The sequence below is a fragment of the Tamandua tetradactyla genome, chromosome 1 (genome assembly GCF_023851605.1).
Source record: "Tamandua tetradactyla isolate mTamTet1 chromosome 1, mTamTet1.pri, whole genome shotgun sequence".
NCBI classification, from domain to species: domain Eukaryota; kingdom Metazoa; phylum Chordata; class Mammalia; order Pilosa; family Myrmecophagidae; genus Tamandua; species Tamandua tetradactyla.
The window spans coordinates 199,553,435-199,576,615 of NC_135327.1; the positions used below are offsets into that span (position 1 = coordinate 199,553,435).

The 23,181-nt window shown below is 36.3% G+C and overlaps 1 protein-coding gene and 1 pseudogene across 2 annotated transcripts in view; one reads left to right on the forward strand and one right to left on the reverse strand.

Moving 5' to 3' along the window:
• DPP6 (dipeptidyl peptidase like 6) overlaps nt 1–23,181 on the forward strand; it is a 919,284-nt gene that overhangs the window by 424,604 nt on the left and 471,499 nt on the right. The window lies entirely within an intron of this gene.
• Nucleotides 20,919–21,390, reverse strand: LOC143674753 (large ribosomal subunit protein uL23 pseudogene; annotated as a pseudogene).

Sequence of the window (23,181 nt, forward strand, 5' to 3'; positions counted from 1 at the left end):
CAAATATGTATATATTTCATATATATGTGTCTGTTTCTATACATAGAGTTTTTTTTTTTTCATCAAGGATAGTTTATAGTATACAATGAAAGGCTAGAATAAAATTTTTAAAAAGCAGACAGAAACACAATATCACAACAAATGATTCTTTCAATAGTTCATCAGTAGAGTCAGTACAGCTGAGGAAAAAATGAGTGAATTGGGACATAAACCAATAGGAATTAACAAGATTGTAAGAAAGTTAAAGAACAGAGTGGGAAAAAAATATCCAAGAGCTCTAGGACAATATCAGTCAATTTAGTATGCATGTAACCGTGACTTTCTTAAACCGTTTTTTCTTAAAGTGTTATTCTTCTATTTCATTTTAAAATGAAATAAAACTGTCTATTTTCAGACAAGAATTAATCCTGCATAGAATAAACTAATAGAACATGCATGTAAGTTTAGAAGGGATGCAGAATAAAAGGTCATTGTGCAAATAAATAATTTTTTTCTATACCCCAGCAATATGTCACAATATGATACATTCTATAAAATAGATGAACCTTCAGAACATTACACTAAGTGAAAGAGACCAGTTACAAAAGGCAGCACAGTGTATGATTCCATTTATATGAAATATCTAGAATAGCCAAATCTGTAAGGACAAAATGTAGATTACTGGTTGCCTAGCACTGGGGTGGGGTGGGGGGAATGAGGAATAGCTGCTAATGGATATGGGGTTTCCTTTTGAGGGATGAAAATGTTCAAAACTTAGATCAAAGAGGTGGTTGCACAACTCTCTGAATATACTAAAACCATTGATCTGAATACTTAGTATGGGGGAATTTTATGATGCATGAAATTTATCTTAATAAAGACATCAAAAGAATGAAAAAAATAGGAAACATATCATTGCAGGTGCCCAATGGTCATTACTTGCTAAAGGAAACATGTTGATAAATATATTTTAATAATTTCCAAATCTAAAGGAATGAAGTGAAGGCATAAAGATGGAAAGGATAACTTTGTTGTATTTTTTGTTTAGAAGCTTTAAAGAAGCTTGAATTTCTTAATTTTTAGGGGTGTGTTAAAAAAGATTGATAACATAATTTCCAGGATTTGAGTACAAATTACAGTGTGACTAATATTAGTGTGATATTATGCTACTAGTTTTCTTAGATAGTTTATTAACCAGCAATGAAGTCATGTTAATTGTGAGAAAAAGCTTTAAGATAAATCAGTATGTACGGAACTTTTCATGGATACGAATTTGGAACATAGTAAAATAATATATACTTAAGTAATACAAGGACTTTATTAAAATAAAAATAAATAAAAAAGAATGGAGTATTTTTTAAAATGTTTTTTCACTATGAAATTTATTGTACACCTACTATGTGTGCCAAGGCTCTTACAGAGATGAAAAGATTGCAATTTCTATCTTAAAAAGAAAAAAGCCAAGCTACTATGGAAAATGGACTTTCAAGCAAATTTCCAGTTCAGAAAGTATGAAAGGAAGAAAAAACAGCATGATCAAAAAGAAATTTATGCTACAAGAGGCAGCGACTGCATTTTCTTGTTGCTCCTCATTGTTTACACTTTTTTTTTCTTATCTCAATCCCAGTTATTTAATTTCTTTTATTCAGGTTTGACTATTCCAGGGAGACTACTCTAGAGAAATATATTTTGATGCATTTTGGAGTATATCTCACTCTGTAAAGGGAACAGCGTGTTCCCCGGATGCAGAGCAGCTATTTCCTTCTGTCCCTGGGGTTTTAACCTATGTATGAAATGTTGGCTTCTCATGAGGTTCACAGTCTGCAAAAGCTGGACATTTTAATTCAGTATTAGGTAAAAAAAAAAAAAAATGCCCAAAGTTTGTATCATGAATTGTAGACATGTTACCTGGTTTTAAATGTCATTGTTTCTAAGCTCTTGATATTGAACAAAGCATGATGTACATTTATCCTTTCTATATAATAAGAATCTACCAAGGAAATCAGATTGCCTCTGCAATGAACATCACTAGTTGCACTTCTTTTATGTTAAAAAAAAGAATTAATTTTAAGTACCAGTTGCAGTACCTAGCAGTTCCTGGAACAGAGTACTTACTCAACAAACATGTGACGGACTGTGTTTTCATTTAGTCTTTTCCTTTTTACTAAACAGCTATCCATGGTAGGGTCACCACTGAGATAACAGGCTGCAGCTGACTGATAAAAACCTCACTGGAACGCATGAATTAACAATGCAAACATTGAAAAAGGGTTTCTTTGATTTCCACATGTTCTTCTGAAGGGTGGGTATGTAAGCAGATATTATTATCAACTTTTTTAGAAATAGCATACGGATGTGTTCAGTAGCTTATTCTAAATATCACGAATGTTTTTAACTGTGAGCTTCAGCTGGGGGCGTTCCTCTCTTCTATGACTCTATGTTAGACTAGCCCACTGCAGTCTGTTTGTTCTTAGAGTTTTGAAAATATTTAGTGCTTGATATCTGCCTTATTATCCTTCGTGAGTGTTTGCTACATGCCAGCAATTGTCATGTGTGTCATTGATGGGTCTCATTTGGAGGCTGATCAGTTTTTTTCTAATTAAAGAAATTTGCCCCTAAAGCTTTTAAACTTCCATTTATTTACAGATTTGTTTATATAGAGAACTTCTTGCTTTGTCTGTGTCATCATTAGCGTTATCTGCCTGATAGTTTCTGTATTTTGTGAATGTATTAACATTCCACTTTTGGAATAGGTTGTGACAGATTCTGTGAATAATGTCAATATCCAGGTTATACTAAAAACAAGGTTAGTTAATGCTCACTTTACTAACGCACTCCACATCTTTGTATTGAGTCACTTTGCCTCTCAGGAGCTCACATTTACCTTCCATAAAATGGTTTCCTTCCCCATTGTTTTAGTTAGGATCAGGTGAGTATACTCTGAAAACTATGAAGCATGTTAGACTTATGTGTTATTTCAATTGCTAAAACACCAGAACCTTAGAAGAGACTTGAGACTGATGTGAGTAGGGTTTCTGTTACCAAATTGGGCATGCTCTTAGCTAACCTAGGTGTATGCTGATTGAAAGCACCTGGAAAGTTATGCTTCTGATACAACCACTTAATCCATTTTAGGGTGAATAAATTTACGAATAATTTAAAAATCTGTAGAGAAAAGATTCCAGAATGTTCTCCAATAATTTTAGTATTGAACAACTTAATTATTTAAGGTAAGGCATCTTAGGAAAGGAGCCTTAGCAATTTTAGTTACCTGCTAACTTACATAAAGATAACTATATTACTGTAGATTGCAGCATACCTTGCTGAGCTGTTGATCTAACCAGAATGCCATGTAAATTACAAGTGCTAAGTGGTTATCCATAATATGTTGAAGTAAAGGGTTAAAGGAAACAATTACTTTTCAATGGTTCCTGAATTACCTTCAGGATAAAATCCCAACTATGTAAGATGTTACTTTTCTTGTATCTCCAACTCCATGTTGATTTCCAGTTTTAGATGACAGATTGAGCACTGAACTCTTCCCCTCTCTATTTCCAACACACAGAAGTGATAGGGAAAGTAAATTTGAAACATAGTTGGGGGAGCAAGAGTAGTTCAGTAGTAGAATTCTTGCCTGCCAAGCAGGAGACATGGATTCAATTCCCAGCCCATACACTTCCCAAAAAACAAACAAGCAAGCAAAACAAACAAAGAAAAAAAACAACAAATGGTGCTGTGATAGCTAAATACTTACATGGAAAAAGAATGAAATGTGACTCCCACCATACAACATAAAAACAAACAAACAAAAAACAGTTGTATTCAAAAATAAGAAAGGGGGTTCTTCATATAACTGGAATGGAGAGGTGTCCTTCAAAGAAGGACAAGTAGAAACGTACAGCATAAAATAAGGCTAAAATTCTGCCACCTTCAAGGAACAGCAACTGAATCAGGTCAACAGGAGGGACCTACATCCATGAAAAACCAGGAGCTGAACAGTCACCACCTGTGTTCCTGGGTTCATTGTCAAAACTGATTGCCTCTCCCTTGGCAAAAGCCTTGAATCACACCACTAGTTAATGGCAAAGTCCTCAAGTCCAAATTACCAAATAGTTAATGATGATTGAGAGCTGTTACCCAAATGGAGCCTCAAAACTGCCTGAGGACATGCATGAGACCATACAACTGGGAGCCTCTCACCACCTAGGACACTTCTGGGAGACAAGCTTACAATCATGGATCATAAAGCACCTTCAGAAATAGTCTCCTTAAAAGAGAAATGCAAACTTAACAAATCCAGAGAAATATAACTCATTAGGACAAAGAGAAAATGACACTTGAGGTTGTTAAAAAAAAAAAATTCTGTGATAGAGGAGTTTGCAACTGTGAAATAAGACCAGATGATCTTGAAAAAAAAGTAATTACAAATATCAGAAATTAAAATAGAATTATTTAACATTTTCAAACTCAGTAGATGGATCAGTGAAGAATCTAGATATGCCATCTTAGCTTCCTGACTGCTAAAACAATGTCATGTAGTAGGCTAGCCTAAGCAACAGGAATTTACTGGCTCATAGTTTTGAGGTCCAAAATCAAGGCATTGTCAAGGCAGTCCTTTCTTGCAGAAGACCATGGTGTTTGTTCTGTAGCTAGTTAGCCTCAGTCCATGGCTTTTCCATCACATGGCAATGCATATGGAAATCTCTCCTGCCTTCTCTGGGTTCCTTTGACTTCCAGCTTCTTACCCTGACTTTCTCTCTGTGTTTCTGCATTTCACTCTGCTTATCAAGGACTCCAGTAATAGAATTAAGACCCATCCTGATTCGGTTGAACCACACCTTAATGGAAGTAACCTCATCAAAAATTCTTACTTACAATGGATTTATACCCACAGGAGGGGTTTAAGATTATGAAAAGATAAATAAGATTAAGATTAAGGTTTTTTTTTTTTCTGGGGTACATAGCTCCAAGCCACCATACATACCAAAAGAAAAAAAAAAAAAAAGGAAAAAGAAGAGGATAAGTGGAAAGATGGAACTGAAGAAATATAAAAAAATCCTCCCAGAAAGATAGAAAGATGGAAACTGTGAAAGAAAAAGCTACAGATAAGGAAGTTAGACCTAGAAGCTCCCACACAGGTCCACTTTGGAATTCTGGAAAGAGGAAATAGAATGATGGAGAGGCAGTATTATATTAGATAATCATTGAGGAATATTCCTGATGTGAAAAATAGATAATTCTGAAACTGAAAAATACTACTGACTATTCAGATTTTAAAAAAATCTACAACTAGACATTTTCTAATTGAATTTCAGAATATCAGCTATTAATGAGAAAATTTGACTTCATCTCTAGCCCCTTGTTAGCAATGCTAATAACTTCACAATTTTCTGAAAATACTGTTTTCACTGATACTTTCACGCTCTTACATTGTTTCCTAGCTTGAATATTCTTGTTTTGTTTTCTTTCTTTCTTTTTTTAACATTTTCTTATTGTGGTATATAACATAATATGCCATATTATGTTATATACCAGTTTTAAGTATACCATATAACCAGTTTTAAGTATAAAATTCAGTGGCACTTATTATATTTATAATGTTGTGCAACCATTACCACTATCTATTTCCAAAATTCTTTCAGCACCCCAAACAGAAACTCTGTACCCATTAAGCAATAATGCCCTATTTCCCCTTCATCCCACTTCCTGGTATCTGCCATCTTTTTTTTTTTTTTCCATGAAAGAATGTTTTAATATTTTTACTATTAATCACAGTCATCATCCACCACAAGATTCACTGTGTTATACATTAACATGTTTTAACCCTCAGCTTTCCTTTCTGTGACATCCATGACTCTAAGCTTCCCCTTTCCACCACATTCACCCATAATTCAGCATTATGGGTGTTAATTTTTCTCCCAGTAACATGCTACCATCACCTCTATCCATTTCCAAACATTTAAGTTTGAACTAAATTTAAAAATTTAAAAATTCTGCATATATTAAACAATTTCTCCCCATTCTCTAGTCTCATTCTATATCCTGGTAACCTATACTCTAGATTTTGTATCTGTGAGTTTACATATTATAATTATCTTATGTTAGTGAGATGATACAGTACTGTGCTTTTGTGACTGACTTATTTCACTTAACATAATGCCCTTAAGGCTTATCCCTGTTATCATGTGTGTTAGGACTTCATTCCTTCTTCCTGCTGAAAAATACTCCATCAAATCTATATACCACATTTTGTTTACCCATTTATCTGTCGATGGACACTTGGGTCATTTCTATCTACTTCACATTTCTAGGTAACTGTGAGTGATATTTCTATGAACATCAGTGTGAAAATGTCTGCTCTCATCCATGCTTTCAAACTAGGTTTATAATGAGTAGCGGGATTACCAGGTTGTAAGGCACTCTATATTTGTATTCCTGAGGAACCACCAACCCATTCTTCATAGCGACTGTACCATTTTATATTCCCACCACCAGTGAATAAGTGTTCCTTTTTCTCCATATCCTCTACAACACTTGTAGTTTCCTGTTTAATAGTGGCCATTCTAGTGAGTATGAAATGGTTTTCATTGTGGTTTTTTGCATTTCCCTAAGTGCTAGTGAAGTTGAATATCTTTTCATGTGCCTTTTAGACATTTGTATTTACTCTTTGGAAAAATGTCTATTCATGTCTGTTTTGGTTTCCTAAAGCTTCTCAGGGGAAAAGTAGCTAGCATCCAGGGTTCCTTTGTCACATGGAAAGCCACACAGCAATGTCCGTTCTTTTCTCTTGGCTTCTGGTTTCAAAATGGCTCTCTGAGCTCCTATGGGTCCTTCTTGCCCCAGGGTATTTTCTTTCTTAGCTTCTCTAAACTCTTGGTTCTGAGCCCTCTCCAAAAAAATGTATCTCCCTTAAAGGACTCCAGCAGGTAGATTAAGACTCACCTTGAATGGGCAGAGTCACATCTCCATGGAAACAATCTAATTAAAAGGTCCCACCCCCCACCAGATTGAATTAAAAGAACATAAGCTTTTCTGGGGTACATAACAGATTCAAACTAGCCCAATGTCTTTTGCACATTTTTTTAATTGGGTTGTTTGTCTTTTGATTGTTGAGTTACTGGATTTCTTTATATATTCTAGACATCAAACCTGTATCAGATATGTGGTTTCCAAATGTTTTCTCCTATTAAGTTGTCTGTCTTTTCACCTTTTGACAAAGTTCTTTGAAGTACAGAGGTATTTAATTTTTAGGAAGTCCCATTTATCTGTTTTTTTGTTTTTTTTTTAGTTGCTTGTACTTTGGGTATAAAGTCTAAGAAACTACCACCTACCACTAGATCTTGAAAATGTTTCCCTACATTTTCTTCTATGAGCTTTATGATACTGTTTCTTATATTTAAGTATTTGATTCATTTTGAGTTACTTTTTATGTTAGGGTGTGAGGTAGGGGTCCTCTTCATTCTTTGCAAATGGATATCCAGTTCTTTCAACACCATTTATTGAAGAGACTTTTTTTTCCAGTTGACTGGTCTTAGGAGCCTTAGCAAAAAGCAATTGATGATAGATCTGAGCGCCTATTCCTGAGCTTTCAATTCTATTCCATTGATCGATAGGCCTATCTTTATTCCAGACCATGCTCTTTTGACCACTGTGGCTTTATAGTATACTTTAAAGTCAGAAAACATGAGTCCTCCCATTTCATTCTCCTTTTTTGAGATGTTTTTGGCTATTTGAGGCCCTTTACCCTTCCAAATAAATTTGATAATTAGCTTGACCATTTCTGGAAAATAGTCTGTTGGAATGTTGATTGATATTTCATTAATTCTATAGATCAGTTTGGATAGAATTGACATGTTAAAGACACATAGTCTTCCAGTCCATGAAAACAGATTGTTTTTCCATTTATTTAAGAGTTCTTTGATTTCTTTTAGCAATGTTTTGTAGTTTTCTGTTTACAGGTTCTTTTCATCCTTGGTTAAATTTATCCTAGATAATTGATTATTTTATTTGCTATTATAAGTGGAATTTATTTTTGATTACTGTCTTAGGTAGTTCATTACTAGTGTATAAAAACACCACTGATTTTTATTTTTATGATTTTTTATTAATTAAAAAAAATTACAAGAAAGTAATGCAAACATCCTTAATATATGCACATTCCGTTCCACATATATAATCAGTAATTCACAATATCATCACATAGTTGCATATTCATCATCATGATCATTTCTTAGAACATTTGCATCAATTCAGAAAAAGAAATAAAAAGACAACAGAAAAATAAAACAAAACAGAAAAAGAAAAAAAATTTTTACATACCATAAACCCTTGCCCCTCCCTTTCATTGATCACTAGCATTTCAAACTGAATTTATTTTAACATTTGTTCCCCCTATTATTTATTTTTATTCCATATGTTCTACTCATCTGTTGACAAGGTAGATAAAAGGAGCATCAGACCCAAGGTTTTCACAATCACACAGTCGCATTGTGAAAGCTATATCATTATACAATCATCATCAAGAAACATGGCTACTGGAACACAGCTCTACATTTTCAGGCAGTTGCCTCCAGCCTCTCCATTACATCTTGGATAACAAGGTGATATCTACTTAATGCGTAAGAATAACCTCCAGGATAACCTCTCGACTCTGTTTGGAATCTCACAGCCATTGACATTTAGTTTCATTTCACTCTTCCCCCTTTTGGTTGAGAAGGTTTTCTCAATCCATTGATACTTGGTCTCAGCTCATTCTAGGATTTCTGTCCCACGTTGCCAGGAAGGTCGACACCCCTGGAAGTCATGTCCCACATAGACAGGGGGAGAGTGGTGAGTTTGCTTGTTGTATTGGCTGGAGACAGAGGCCACATCTGAGCAACAAAAGAGGTTCTCTTGGGGGTGACTCTTAGGCCTAATTTTAAGTAGGCTTGACCTATCCTTTTTGGGGTTAAATTTCATATGAACAAACCCCAAGACTGGGGGCTAAGCCTATAGCTTTGGTTGTCTGCACTGCTTGTGAGAATATCAATAATTCAACTTGGGGAGGTTGAATTCCGCCCCCATTCTCACCATTCCCCGAAGGGGACTTTGCAAATACTTTTCCACTCGCTGATCAAATCACTCTGGGATTCATCAGGGCATCACTTTGGACAAACCAATAAAATCTAATGTCTTACCCAAGGTTCCATGTACTTATGTTGTTCAACCAACTATCTACTTAAGTTATATTAAGAGATGCAGTAGTCAAAATATAAATTTTGTACCAAATAAACATTTTTTGATTTAGTCTCACACATAAGTTGAAATTTTAAAATATTAATTACCATCTATTTTTAGCACCCTGCAGTAACGACATTCCTTTGTTCTTCCTCATGCAAAAACATTTTAAAATTTGTACATTTAGTCATTATCATTATACACTCTAGGCATTCCTAGATTATACCATCTCAATCTTTATCATCTATCTTTCTTTGTGATTTCATTTATGCCCCTAGCCTTCCTCCCTCTATCATTCTCACATTCAGCTTCATTCAGTGTTTTAATATAATTGTATTACAATTAGGTAGTGTTGTGCTGTCCATTTCTGAGTTTTTATATTCAGTTCTGTTGTACAATCTGTATCCCTTCAGCTCCAATTACCCAATGCCTTACCCTATTTCTATGTCCTGATGGTCTCTGTTATCAATGAAATATTCCAAGTTTATTCACTAATGTCAGTTCATATCAGTGAGACTATACAGTATTTGTCCTTTTGTTATTGGCTAATCGCACTCAGCATAATGTCCTTAAGGTCCATCCATGTTGTTACATACTTCATAACTTTATTCTGTCTTACAGCTACATAATATTCCATTGTATGTATATGCCACAGTTTGTTTAGCCACCCGTCTGTTGATGGACATTTTGGCTGTTTCCATCTCTTGGTAATTGTAAATAATGCTGCTCTAAACATTGGTGTGCAAATGTTCATTTGTGTCCTTGCCCTCATGTCCTTTGAGTAGAGATGGTATATAGATGGGTCTTGTTTTTTAATCCATTCTGCCAGTCTATGTCTTTTGATTGGGGAGTTTAATCCATTAACATTTAGTGTTATTACTGCACTTCTACTATTTTGCCTTCTGGATTTTATATGTCATATCTAATTTTTCTTCTTTTTACCTTTACTCATATTCTTCCTTTCTACCCTCTTCTCCACACCTCACTCTTCTGTCTTTTCGTAGTGCTCCCTTTAGTATTTCTGGCAGATCTGGTCTCTTGGTCACAAATTCTGTCAATCTGACATCAATTTGACAGTGATTTTTTGTCTGAAAATGTTTTAATTTCTCCCTCATTTTTGAAGGACAATTTTGCTGGATATAGAATTCTTGGTTGGCAGTTTTTCTCTTTTAATAATTTAAATATATCATCCCACTGTCTTCTCACCTTCATGGTTTCTGCTGAGAAATCTACACATAGTCTTATTGGGCTTCCCTTGTACATGATGGTTTGCTTTTCTCTTGCTGCTTTCAAGATTCTCTCTTTCTCTCTGAACTCTGACATTCTGATTAGTAAATGTCTTGGAGTACATCTATTTGGATCTGTTCTCTTTGGGGTGTGCTGCACTTCTTGGATCTGTAATTTTAAGTCTTTTATAAGAGTTGGGAGATTTTCAGTGATAATTTCCTCCATTAGTTTTTCTCCTCCTTTTCCCTTCTCTTCTCCTTCTGGGACACCCACAACACATATATTCATGTGCTTCATATTGTATTTCAGTTCCCTGAGTCCCTGCTCATATTATTCCTTTTTTCCCCTATATTTTCTTTTTCTTGCCGGATTTCAGATGTTCCATCCTTCAGTTCAGAAATCCTACGTTCTGTCTCTCGAAATCTACCATTGTAGGTTTCCATTGTTTTTTTCATCTCTTCTACCAAGCCTTTCATTTCCATGAGTTCTGTGATTTGTTTTTTCAGACTTTTGATTTCTTCTTTTTGTTCATTCCTTGCCTTCTTTATATCCTCCCTCAATTCATTGATTTGGTTTTTGATGAGGTTTTCCATGTCTGTTCATTTATTCTGAAATAAATGTTTCAGCTCCTGTATCTCATTTGAATTGTTGGTTTGTTCCTTTGACTGGGCCATATCTTCAATTGTCCTAGTGTGACTTGTTATTTTTTGCTGGTGTCTAGGCATTTAATTACCTTAATTAGTTTATTCTGGAGATTGCTTGCACTTCTTTTACCTAGGCTTTCCTTGCTGAATGAATTTGTTGTCTATCTGTTCTTTGACATTCAATTCAGCTTTATCTGGACCTCTAGCTTAAGTTTTGTTTAACAGAGGAGAATTTTTCAGTTCTTGTTTTCTTGTGTCTTGCCCTACTTATATGGTGCCTTCCCCCCCACACACTTAGGAGGGTCTACTTAGGTATTATAGACCGCAGCCTCATTTTCCCAGGCCAAACTGGCCTCCTATCAGGAGGAAAGAATCACCTGTGTCGGTTTTCCCTGAGGGTGAGACCCAGAAGGTTGAAAGACTTTCCTGTGAAGTCTCTGGACTCTGTTTTCCTCTCCTGCCCAATATGTGGTGCTTGTCTGCCTGCAGGTCCCACCAGCATAAGATGATGTGGTACCTTTAACTTTGGCTGGGGGTATGGTGGAGACAGAGGAGAGGTTGTAGGCTGGTTTTAATGGCTTCAAATTACCAAGCCCTGGTGTCTGGATTCCTTGACGGAGGGATTCCACCAGAGTTGGGCTTCACCCCTCCCCTGGGGAAGGCACAGTCTCCAGAAAAGCCCTCAAATGAGTTTGTTTCTGCCTATGCCTGGGGCAGTTGCAGCCTGAAGAGCCCTACTGGTTCTAGGGAGGCTAGCAGCTGGTTCAGCTGGTCCAGATTGGGGTACGCTGTGTGTCTGATCACTGATGTGGCCCCAGGAGCTGTTCTGTACTGTGTCTGGTTATTTAGTAATTGTTCTGGAGGACGAACTAAAATGCGCACATTGTTAAGCCACCATCTTGGCCCCCTCTTTCAACACCACTGATTTTTGCATGTTGATCTTCTATCCATCACTTTGCTAAACTCATTTATTAGCTGAAGTAGCTTTGTCATGTTTTTTTTTTCAGGGTTTTTCTAAATATAGGATAACATTGGGTACAAATGGTAACAGTTTTACTTCTTTCTTCCTAAATTGGATGCCTTTATGTTATTTCTTTATATTGTCTAGTTGTTCCAGCTATACCTTCTAGTACAATGTTGAATAACAATGGTGACAGTGGGCATCCTGGTCTTGTTCCAGATCTGAGAGGGAAAGCTTTCAGTCTCTCACCACTGGGTATGATCCTAGCTGTGGGTTTTTCACATATGTCCTTTATCATGTTGAAGAAGTTTCCTTTGATTCTCACCTTTTGAAATGTTTTTTTATCAAGAAAGGATGCTGACTTTTGCCAAATGCCTTTTCTGTATCAATTGAAATGATCAAGTGCTTTTTCACTTTTGATTTGTAATGTGGTTTATAACATTAACTGAATTTCTTGTGTTGAACCAGTCTTGCATACCTGGAATTAAACCCACTTGGTCATGATGTCTAATTATTGTAATGTGCTGTTGGATTCAATTTGCAAGTATTTTGTTGAGGATTTTTGCATCAATAGTCAGAGAGATTGGTCTATAATTTTATTTTGTTGTTGAATATTTATCTGTCTGGAACAACTGTTTGGGTATCTGGGGGATAGGGAAGGACATTTCAACACCCAAGTCATTGTAGGATGAAGAGACTGAGAAAACAGGGGCAGAGACTGCAATTCTGTCTATTGTTCCTGGTGTCCATCTCCACCCCTGAGGGAAGTAGCAGTGGGAGACCTGTTCCTTTCCTGGGGGCTGTGGACAGAGGTGGCTGACCCAAATACTGGGGCATCTGCCCCAAATACTGAAGGCAATATAGCCCAACACTGAGCCAGATATAGTCTGGTGAAGTGAGATCCCAACAGTGTCCCTCTGAGGATGAATAAGTAACTGAAGAGTGCCATCTGATGGGCAGAGTGTACAGGGGCAAAAAGCAGGGCTTTCTGGAACCTTTCCAGATCTCTCCTAGGCACATCAGAGCTGGTCTGCATGCCCTGCTAGGAACCCAGACTTGTTCTGACTGGGAAATACTGATGATCCAACTGTCAAAGCAATGCCCTAATGCAAACCCAGGCAACAACTAAATCCTAGAAAATAGAGAGAAACAGACCTTCAGAACAGACCGATCAGTATAATCATATGACCAGATATCAGCAAATAATCGCAAGGCATACTGAAACACAGGAAGAAATGGCCCATCAAAGGAGCAAATCAACAGTTGTAGGAGACACAGAATCTCTAACAATAATCAAAGAATGTTTAAGCAAATCTCCTGGGTCAATTCAAAGAAATGAAGGAAAATATGCAGAAAGAAGTAAAGGATATTAAGAAGACACAGGATTGCATAAAGAAGAATTTGAAAGAATACATAGAAAAATAACATTATGGAAATGAAAGACACTGTAGATGAAATTTAAAATATGCTAGAGAGATTCACTTCCCAGCCCATACACTTCCCCAAACAAATAATTCAACAAATTTTGCAGCAATAATGGAATAGTCACATGGAAAAAGAATGAAATGTGACCCTGCCATACAGTGTATTAAAAAAAAGTATACTAGAGAGATGCAACAGTACATTTAAAGAAGCAGAAGAAAGAATTAGTGAATGAGAAAACAGAGCAACTACATTCAAACAAACAAAAGAACAAATGGAGAAAAAATGGAAAAATTTGGTCAGGCTCTCAGGGAAATGGTTGACAACACAAAGCACACAAACATGGGTATCCCAGAGAGAGAAGAAGAGACAAGGCCCAGGAAGAATATTTGAGGAAAAAATAGCTGAAAATTTCCCAATCCTTATAAGAGACATAAATGTGCAAATCCACAAAGTTCAACATATCCAAACAGAATAAATCCAAATAAATGCCAAAGAAAAGGAGAAAATTCTGAAAACAGAGATTTGCCATATCCAAGGGAAGCTAAATAAGACTAAATGCTGATTTCTCATGAGACACCATAGAGGCAAGAATGCAGTGGTATGATATATTTAAGTTACTGAAAGAGAAAAATTGCCAGCTGATTGGCTGGAAAAACTGCCAACCAATCAGCTATACTGAAAGAGAATAATTTAAGATATTCACAGATAAACGTGTTGAGAGAATTCATTAATGAGAGAGTGGCCTTAAAGGAATTACTAAAGGGAGTTCTCCTGGCTGAAAAGAAGAAAGGCCTGGAGTGGGGTACAGAAATGAAGAACGATATTAGTAAGGGTAACTCAAAGGATTAAAAGAGAGAAAATATAGATCTGATAAATAAAAGCCAAAGGATAATATGGTTGAAATAAGTACTGTCTTTACAATAATAACTTTGAATGTTAATGGATTAAGCTCCCCAATCAAAAGACATATGTTTGCAGAAATGTGCTCCAGCTATATGCTGTTTACAAAAGTCTCACTTTAGATCCAAAGATACAAATAGGTTGAAAGTGAAAGGATGGTGTTTTGGTTTGATAAGGCTGCCAGGATGCAATATGCCAGAAATGGGTTGGCTTTTTCAATGGGGATTTATTAGTTCACAAGTTTACATTTCTAAGACCATGAAAATGTCCAAATTAAGGCATCAAGAGGAAGATGCCTTCTCTGAGGAAAGGTTGCTGGCATCTAGGGTTCCTTTGTCACATGGGAAGGCATATGGTGATGTCTGCTGATCCTTCTTTCCTGGGTTCTGGTTTCAAAGGCTTTCTCTCTCAATTCCTGTGGGTCCTTTCTTGTTTCTCCCTGGAAGTTTCTCTCTCTTATCCTCATAAAGGACCCCGGTAAAGGGATTGAGTCCTACCCTGAATTGGCTGGGTCACATCTCAATTGAACCGAAAGTTCCCACCTACAATAGGTCTGTACCCACAGGGATGGATTAAAAGAACATAGCCTCTTGTGGAATACATTACAGTTCCAAACTAGCACAAATGGTAAAAGATATTCCACAAAGCTGGGACCGAAAAAGCAGGGGTAGCTATACTAATATCAGACAAAATAGACTTTAATCACAAAAATGTTATAAGGGATAAGGAAAGATACTATATATTAAGAAAAGGGACAAATTCACCAAGAAAACATAACAATCATAAATATTTATGCACCTAATCAAGGTGCCCCAAAGTATATGAGGCAAACACTGGAAAAACTGAAGGATGTGACAGACATCTCCACAGTACTGATGGGAGACTTTAATACACTACTCTCTTCAATGGATAGACTATCTAAAGAGAGGCTCGATAAGGAAACAGAGAACCTAAATAATGTTATAAATGAACTAGACCTAACAGACATATATAGAACACTAAACCCTCAAACAGCAGGATATACATTCTTTTCAAGGTTTCCAAGATAGACCGTATGCTGAGGGCACAAAAATTTTTAATTTAAAGATACTGAAATTATACAAAGCACTTTCTCTGATCATGTGGAATAAAGCTGATGTTGAATAACAATTGAAGAACCAGAAAATTCACAAATATATGGAAGTCAAATAACATGCTCTTAAACATTCAGTGGATAAAGAAGAAATTGCAAGAGAAATCAGTAAATATGTTAAGACAAATGAAAATGAGAATATGACATATTGAAACTTATGGGAGGTGGCAAAAGCAGTGCTGAGAGGGAAATTTTTAACCCTAAACACCTACATTGAAAAGGAAGAAAGAGCAAAGCCAATGATCTAACTGAACATCTGGAGAAACCAGAAAAAGAACAGCAAACTAACACCAAAGCAAGCAAATGGAAAGAAATAATGAAGGTTAAAGCAGAAATAAATGAAATGGAGAACTAAAGAAACAATAGATAAAGACAGAAAGAGGGAAGATGCAAAGAAATAAAATCAGATATGAGAGAAGGTCATTTATACTGACCTCAAAGAAATAAAAAAAGATCATAAGAGGATATTATGAACAAATGTATGCCAAAAAATGAGACTTTGTAGATGACATGGACAACTTCCTAGAAACATATGAACAATCTACACTCACTTGAGAAGAAATAGAAGACCTCAACAAACCAATCACAAGAGATTGAATCAATTACCAAAAACCTTTTAATAAAGAAATGCCCAGGACTGGATGGCTTCACAGTGAATTTTACCAAGCTTTCCAGGAAGAATTAATACCATTCCTACTCAAACTTATTATCAGACAAAGGCCTTGGATTCCTTTGCTCAGTATGCTCAATAACCAATTCTTGAGACCTGGGGTTTCAAAGAGAGAATTTATTACTAGGTGTGTAATAGGAGAGCAGATGACCTATCAGCCCAAAATCTCTCTCTGAACTGCAGTAATTCTGACAATTTTATTAGAGAAGAAGATGGGCAAAGTTTAGGATAATGAGCACAATGGCCCCAGATGATGTAACTAGAGGTTATCTGATTATTGAGCATGTGCAGATTGATTACATGCTTTATCACAGAACATATGTAAGAAAATGGCAGAATGAGATTCAGGTGACTTGTAGGTTAAAGTCTAAAGTTACTGTGCAGGTAAGATGGACCCAGTTTGGTTAGATGCTTGGTTATCAAGATAACTTTGGACTTGGGGTGGGTTAGTTCTGACCTGACCCAAGATCCTTCATTAATAAACATTAGGGGCTGTCTGCTCTAAAGTTTAAAAACCATATAACTCGATACAAATGAAAGTCATGAGGTTTATACAATAGGGGCAGAAGGTAAAGGCTATATGATCATTATCAGGGATCCAGGCAGCTGGATTACAATGCAGAGATTTCGGGTGTTTCCCTCTGTCTACTCCAGTATAACAGAGAGCAAAAAGGAGTACTATGTAATGATTCAGTAATCAAAATCATCCCTTTAATCCTAATTTCTTGGTTACTAAGTCTTCCAAAAAATTGAAAAGAGGGAACACTACCTAACTAATTCAATGAAGCCAGTATCACCCTAATACCAAAGCCTGATAAAGATCCTACAAGAAAGGAAAACTACAGACCTATGTCCCTAATTAACATAGAAGCAAAAATCTTCAAGGAAATATTTGCAAATCAAATAGAATGTTCTTTTTCTTTTATCTCCTCCATCTTGGCTGGCAGTTTCTTTCCTCAAAGAATTCTTTCCTGAATTGCTCCACTTTCTTTCATTCTTTTTTTAAATTTTTTTATTGTATAGTATAACATAACTTCTTATTCTTATTCTCCATTTTCTTATTCTCCCATTTTCAGCATTCTCTTAGAATGTTGGTATGCTAGATCCCACATCAAGTTTCTATCAGGACCATTCCTATTAAATTGTGATTATTTGTTTTGACTTTGGTTCCCACTATTCTGTCAGCTTCTTTTTTTTTTTAAGATTTAAAATTCTTTATTCTTGATAGAGGGAGAAGAGCTGAGGGCACAAATGGAACTAGAAGGAAAGATAGATGATTGATTTGAACAGTATTTGCAAAGTCCCCTTGGGGGAACCGCAAGAAAGGGGGAAAACTCAGCTTTCCCATGTGGAGAATTCCTGATATTCTTACAAGCAGTGGGGACAACCAAAGCAATAGGCCAAACCCTCAATTTTGGGGTTTCTTCATATGGAACTTATCCCCACAAAGGATAGACTAAGCCTACTTAAAATCAGGCCTAAGAGTCACCCCCAGAGAAGCTCTTTTGTTGCTCAGATGTGACCTCTCAGCCAATATGGCAAGCTAACTCACTGCCCTCCCCCTCTCTACATGGGACATGACTCCCAAGGGTGTAAACCTCCCTGGCAATGTGGGACAGAAATCCTAGAATGAGCTGGGACTCAGCATCAAGGGATTGAGAAAACCTTCTCAACTGAAAGGGGGAAGAGAGAAATGAGACAGAATAAAGTGTCAGTGGCTGAGAGATTTCAGAATCAAGAAGTTATCCTGAAGGTTATTCTTATGCATTTTATAAATATCCCCTTTTTAGTTTAAGGTGTATTAGAGAGGCTAGAGGGAAGTGCCTGAAACTGTAGAGCTGTGTTCCAGTAGCCGTGTTTCTTCAAGGTAAATGTATAATGATATAGCTTTCACAGTGTGACTATGTGATTGTGAAAATCTTGTGTCTGATGTTCCTATTATCTGCAATACTGACAGATGAGTAAAAAATGTGGATTAAAAATAAATAATAGGGGGAACAAATGTTAAAGTAAATTGAGTAGATTGAAATACTAGTGAACAATGAAAGGGAGTGGTAAGGGCTATAAAAAATTGGGGAAACAGAGCTTAGAATATACTGAGTAGATGGAAATACTAGTGGTCAATGAGAGGGTGGGGTAAGGGATAAGGTATGTATGAGTTTTTTATCTTATTTCTTTTTCTGGAGTGATGCAAACGTTCTAAAAAATTATCAAGGTGCTAAATACTCTACTATGTGATGATATTGTGAGCCATTGATTGTACACCATGCATGGAATGTTTGTATGTTAAGAATGTTCATGTTATATGTTGTTTTGGTTTGATAATAAAAAATGAATTTTAAAAATTCTTTATTCTTTAATGCAGTGCATAATTACATTAAATTTTTAATCATATAACTACTTTCATCATAACAATGGACTTTTTTTATTTGTGAAAAATAACATGTGCAAAAAAGCAATAAATTTCAAAGCACATCACAGCAATTAGTTGTAGAACAGATTTCAGAGTTGGTATGGGTTACAATTCCTAATTTAGGTTTTTACTTCTAGCTGCTGTAAGATACTGGAGACTAAAAGAAATATTGATATAATGATACAGCAATCATGCACATTTGTTAAACCCTACCTTCTCTGTATAACCCAACCATCACCTTTCAACTTTCTCCCACTCTTTAGGGGTATTTGTGCTGTGCCCATTCTAACTTTTTCATATTGGAAGGGGCTATCAACAACATGGGATAGGGGTTGGAACTAGTTGATGTTCTAGAGAGGCTGGCCCCTCTGCATTTCATGACTTATCTGGTCCAGGAACCCATCTGGAGGTTGTAGGTTTCTGGAAAGTTACCCTAGTATGTGAAGTCTTTGTAGAATCTTATATAATGCCCTAGGGTTCTTTAAGATTTGCAGGAATGGTTTTGGTTGGGGTTTGGCAAGTTATGATAGGTAGCAATGTCTAACTGAAGCTTGCATAAAAGCAACCTCCAGGGTAGCCTCTTGACTCTATTTGAACTCTCTCAGCCACTGATACCTTATTTGTTATACTTCTTTTCCCACTTTTGGTCATGATGGTATTGTTGATCCCATGGTGCCATGGCCAGAGTTATCTCCCACATCACCAGGGAGACTTTCGCTCCTTGATGTCATGTCCCACAGCTGGGGGTGGGGGTGGGGGGTGGGCAATAATTTCACCTGCAGAGTTGGGGTTAGAGAGAGAGGCTACATCTTAGCAACAAACTAGGTCCTCTAGAAGTAATTCTTAGGCATGCCTATAGGTAGGCTATACTTCTCAGCTACATACATAAGCTTCACAAGAGCAAGCCTCAAGACCAAGGGCTTGGCCTATTGATTTGGGTGTCCCTAGTGTTTGACGGTATCAGGGTTTTCCCCAATGGTAAAGTTTAATAGTTCCATATTTTTTCTCCCATCCCTAAGGGGACTTTGCCGATATTTTTTGATTATCTGCTTAACAAATTCTGGGATATATCCAGGTATTCCATTAATTCATACAGGATTAAAGGTTTTCATTCTTATTCTGGACTCCCTGTGTTTGAATTGTTTAAATAATCTATCTAAACAAATTGAATTAGATTATGTGCTACAGAATCTGGACAAAATAAATCTTTCTACCTTTGGTCTCAAAGAGTAGATGTGGTTCTGAAATACAGACAGTTTCTTCCTTATCCCTGTATTCTGATTTAACTTAATTCTGACATGATTGGCTCCATTCTTACCTCTAAATGCTGTAAATTTCTTGATGCAGGTACAAAGCCTTTTAAGTTTTATTCTTCTGGGCTCAGTATGGTTCCTGGAATTTAGAAGTCCCTTGTGCATATTACTACCTAAAATAATTTTGGAATCTAACAAACTATAAGCAAATAAACAAAGTAGTTGAATGTGTGAAGAATTTAGCTAGGTATAGAGAGGTCAATGTAGCACAGCTAATTATTGACACAGTGGAGTTCCCTGGCTTGACCCCAGTTTTTTTTTTTTTTTTTTTTTTTGTGCATGGACAGGCACCGGGAATTAAACCTGGGTCCCTGGCATGGCAGGTGAGAACGCTGCCACTGAGCCACCATTGCTCACCCTTGACCCAGCTACTTTTTACAGTGTATTTTATAATTCCTCTACCACAACTTCTTCCTATGTAAAAGGACTATGATAAGTTTTCAAATACCTTCAAAAACCAAATAACAGTTTTAAACAATGAATAAAACTAATTTATGAAAAAAATTTTTTTTATACAGTGAATAAGTTGCTTTTCCTTCCTTTACTTTGAAGTTCACTTAAGTGGCAGTCTTACATTTCTTTTCTCATTTGATACGTGGATACCTCAGCATTAGAAGATGAAATCATTCCTTGAATAATGAAGTCTTGTCAAATGCAATTTTGTTTTAATATGATGTATTAGTCAGGATTCTCTAAGGAAACAGAACTGACAGAATATATATATACATACATAAACATGGATATATACATATATATACTATATATATATACATAAAAACATACACATGCATATGTAATATAATGTAAATATTATGAGATTTTTACAAGAATTGTCTCTCACAACTATGGGGATGGGCAAGTCCAAATTTGTAGTACAGGCCACAAGCTGGGAATGTCAAAGAAGTTTTTCAATGAATTTCTTTGGAGATGCTGGCTATTCGAAGTAGAGAAGGAAATTCTTCTGTCTGCTGAAATCATCACTTTTTTTTTTATTATGGTCATAAAACTTATGTTTAGAATTTGCCAGCTGGACTTGGTTTACATGATCCCAATTTTGTTGGCAACATCCAAAGCATCATAGTCAGGAGCCAGTTGAACATATGTCTTCTTCTCTCCATCAAGCCTGGTCAGAATGTTGACCTAGCCACGTCAGTGTCACAGTTTCTTCACTACCTGTTTGATCTGGTGCTTTTTGGCCTTGACATCCACAATGAGCACAAGTGTGTTGTCTTCCATCTTCTTTATGGCTGATTCAGTGGTCAGGGGGAACATGATGATGGCCTAGTGGTCAAAGTTGTTTCTTCTGGGGATGCTCTTCAGAGAATATTTGGGTTGTTTCCTGAGATGTAGTATCTTGGGCCAGCAGGATGTGGGTGAAATGCAGATCATCATTTTTTGAGTGGCTGTGGATGCCTTTTGGTATCGCCTTCTTGGTTTTCAAAGCCTTTGTTTTGGCTTCAGTTTTGGGATGGGCAGGAACTTCCTTCTTTGCTTTAGGTGCCATCCTCATGAAAAGGCCACTTCTTTTAAAGTCTTCAACTGATTGGATGAAACCTTTCACTGTTGAAGGCAATCTCCTCAGTTGATTGTAATCAGTCATAGATGCAATCTACTTACTGATGATTTAAATGCATGAAATATCCTCATTGTAACAATCAGACCAGTGCTTGCTTCACCAAACAACTGGATACCATAACCTGGCCAAGTTGACACATGAACTTAATCGTCACATATGAGAACTTATGTTATTATGATACACTTAAGAGTGTCTTGAAAATTTTTATACTATTCAATTGCTACATCTAGTAACTGTACTAGATCCCTATCTAGTAATCCTTAAAATTATATCTGTATCCTGCTTTTCATAGTGAAATATATGATGTTCTAAGTGGTATGTCTTTTTCCAGGACTGTTTCAATTTCAGATAGAAAGTTTATAGAGGAAGAAATCAATTTTGTTTAACATGTGTTTGTTTAATATGGGATAGTTCCACATACAATCATCTCTAATAACAGGACCACCTTGCATTGCATCACTTTGTAATTTCCAAAAAACTTATACACAGATTAATCCTAGTTGACATTGAAGAAATAAATCAGTGTACAAAGCAACACATGACTTTTCTTACAACCTCAGTAATCTGTAAGTTTCAGAGTACAAAAGGAAAAAAAAATAATGAAGTAGAAAAATTTTAAAATGACAAAAAAATGCATTAGGCTCAAAGAAGAAGCTTCAGGCTTGTTGTTTAAATACTATTTATTGCTTTTTTTTTTTTTTTTTGCGTGGGCTGACACCTGGAATCAAACCGGGGTCTCCGGCATGGGAGGCGAGAACTCTGCCTGCTGAGCCACCATGGCCCACCTACTTATTGCTACTTTATTATATAATCCCAACAGATTTCCTTGTCATTTTCCCAACCTGTCACAGATATAGAAACAAAATTAAAAGAGGAAGCCTACACTGTGTACAGGGCAAACAAAGAGACAATCCATATGTGAAATCTGATGGTTCAACAGCCAGGAATTGAAAAGAGAAACACACATAACATCTAGACATGAAAATGCAAAACACAACACTTGGGAGCCACTTGATGTAGAATGAACATTGCCCAATCTGCCTTCATTAGTACCTGTAGTTCTACCCTATTCCCACCCGGCACAACAGCAGGACACAAAGTTGTTGTTATTGATATAATGATGACCCCGAGTCCTCAAGAAAAGTGCAGTTATATTCAGCATTTTCTGTTTAAGTAGGCAGGGAAATAAATACACATTTTAAGTAAATGACGTGAATCCAAAATGGTCACACTGAAGATTTTCTCAAGTTTCTGGGGCATGTACATTCATGTAAAAGAAGTGAGAGTGATTTAGGGGACTGAGTTTTACATTTTTGTCTGTTAGTTTAGGCTCATGAGGTCAAGGCATCCTGCTAGCTTCCTTGCAAGTTCTTTGTCTTTTCAAAGCAGATAGATGGATGTTTGTGCCTCTAAATGGAGAGAGCTTCTTTTGAGGGAGACTTAAAATACCAGAAGCTTTGACTTCTAAAAATAGGATCACAGCTGTAAAGGGTTAAAGTCTTACCCACAGGTGTTATTAACTAAACAATAATAGTTCAGTACCATCATAAGCTTATCACATGTGCTTACTCTTGAGCATAATAATGTAGATGAGGCGGGATGGAATCTGGTGGTCAGCACATAAACATTTGGGTCATTCCCATCTAAACAAGAGCTAATCCAAATATAGCCAGGGTCAAATAGAGAGTAAAAACCTGAGGAGCAATTCGTTTGTCTTTGAATTCC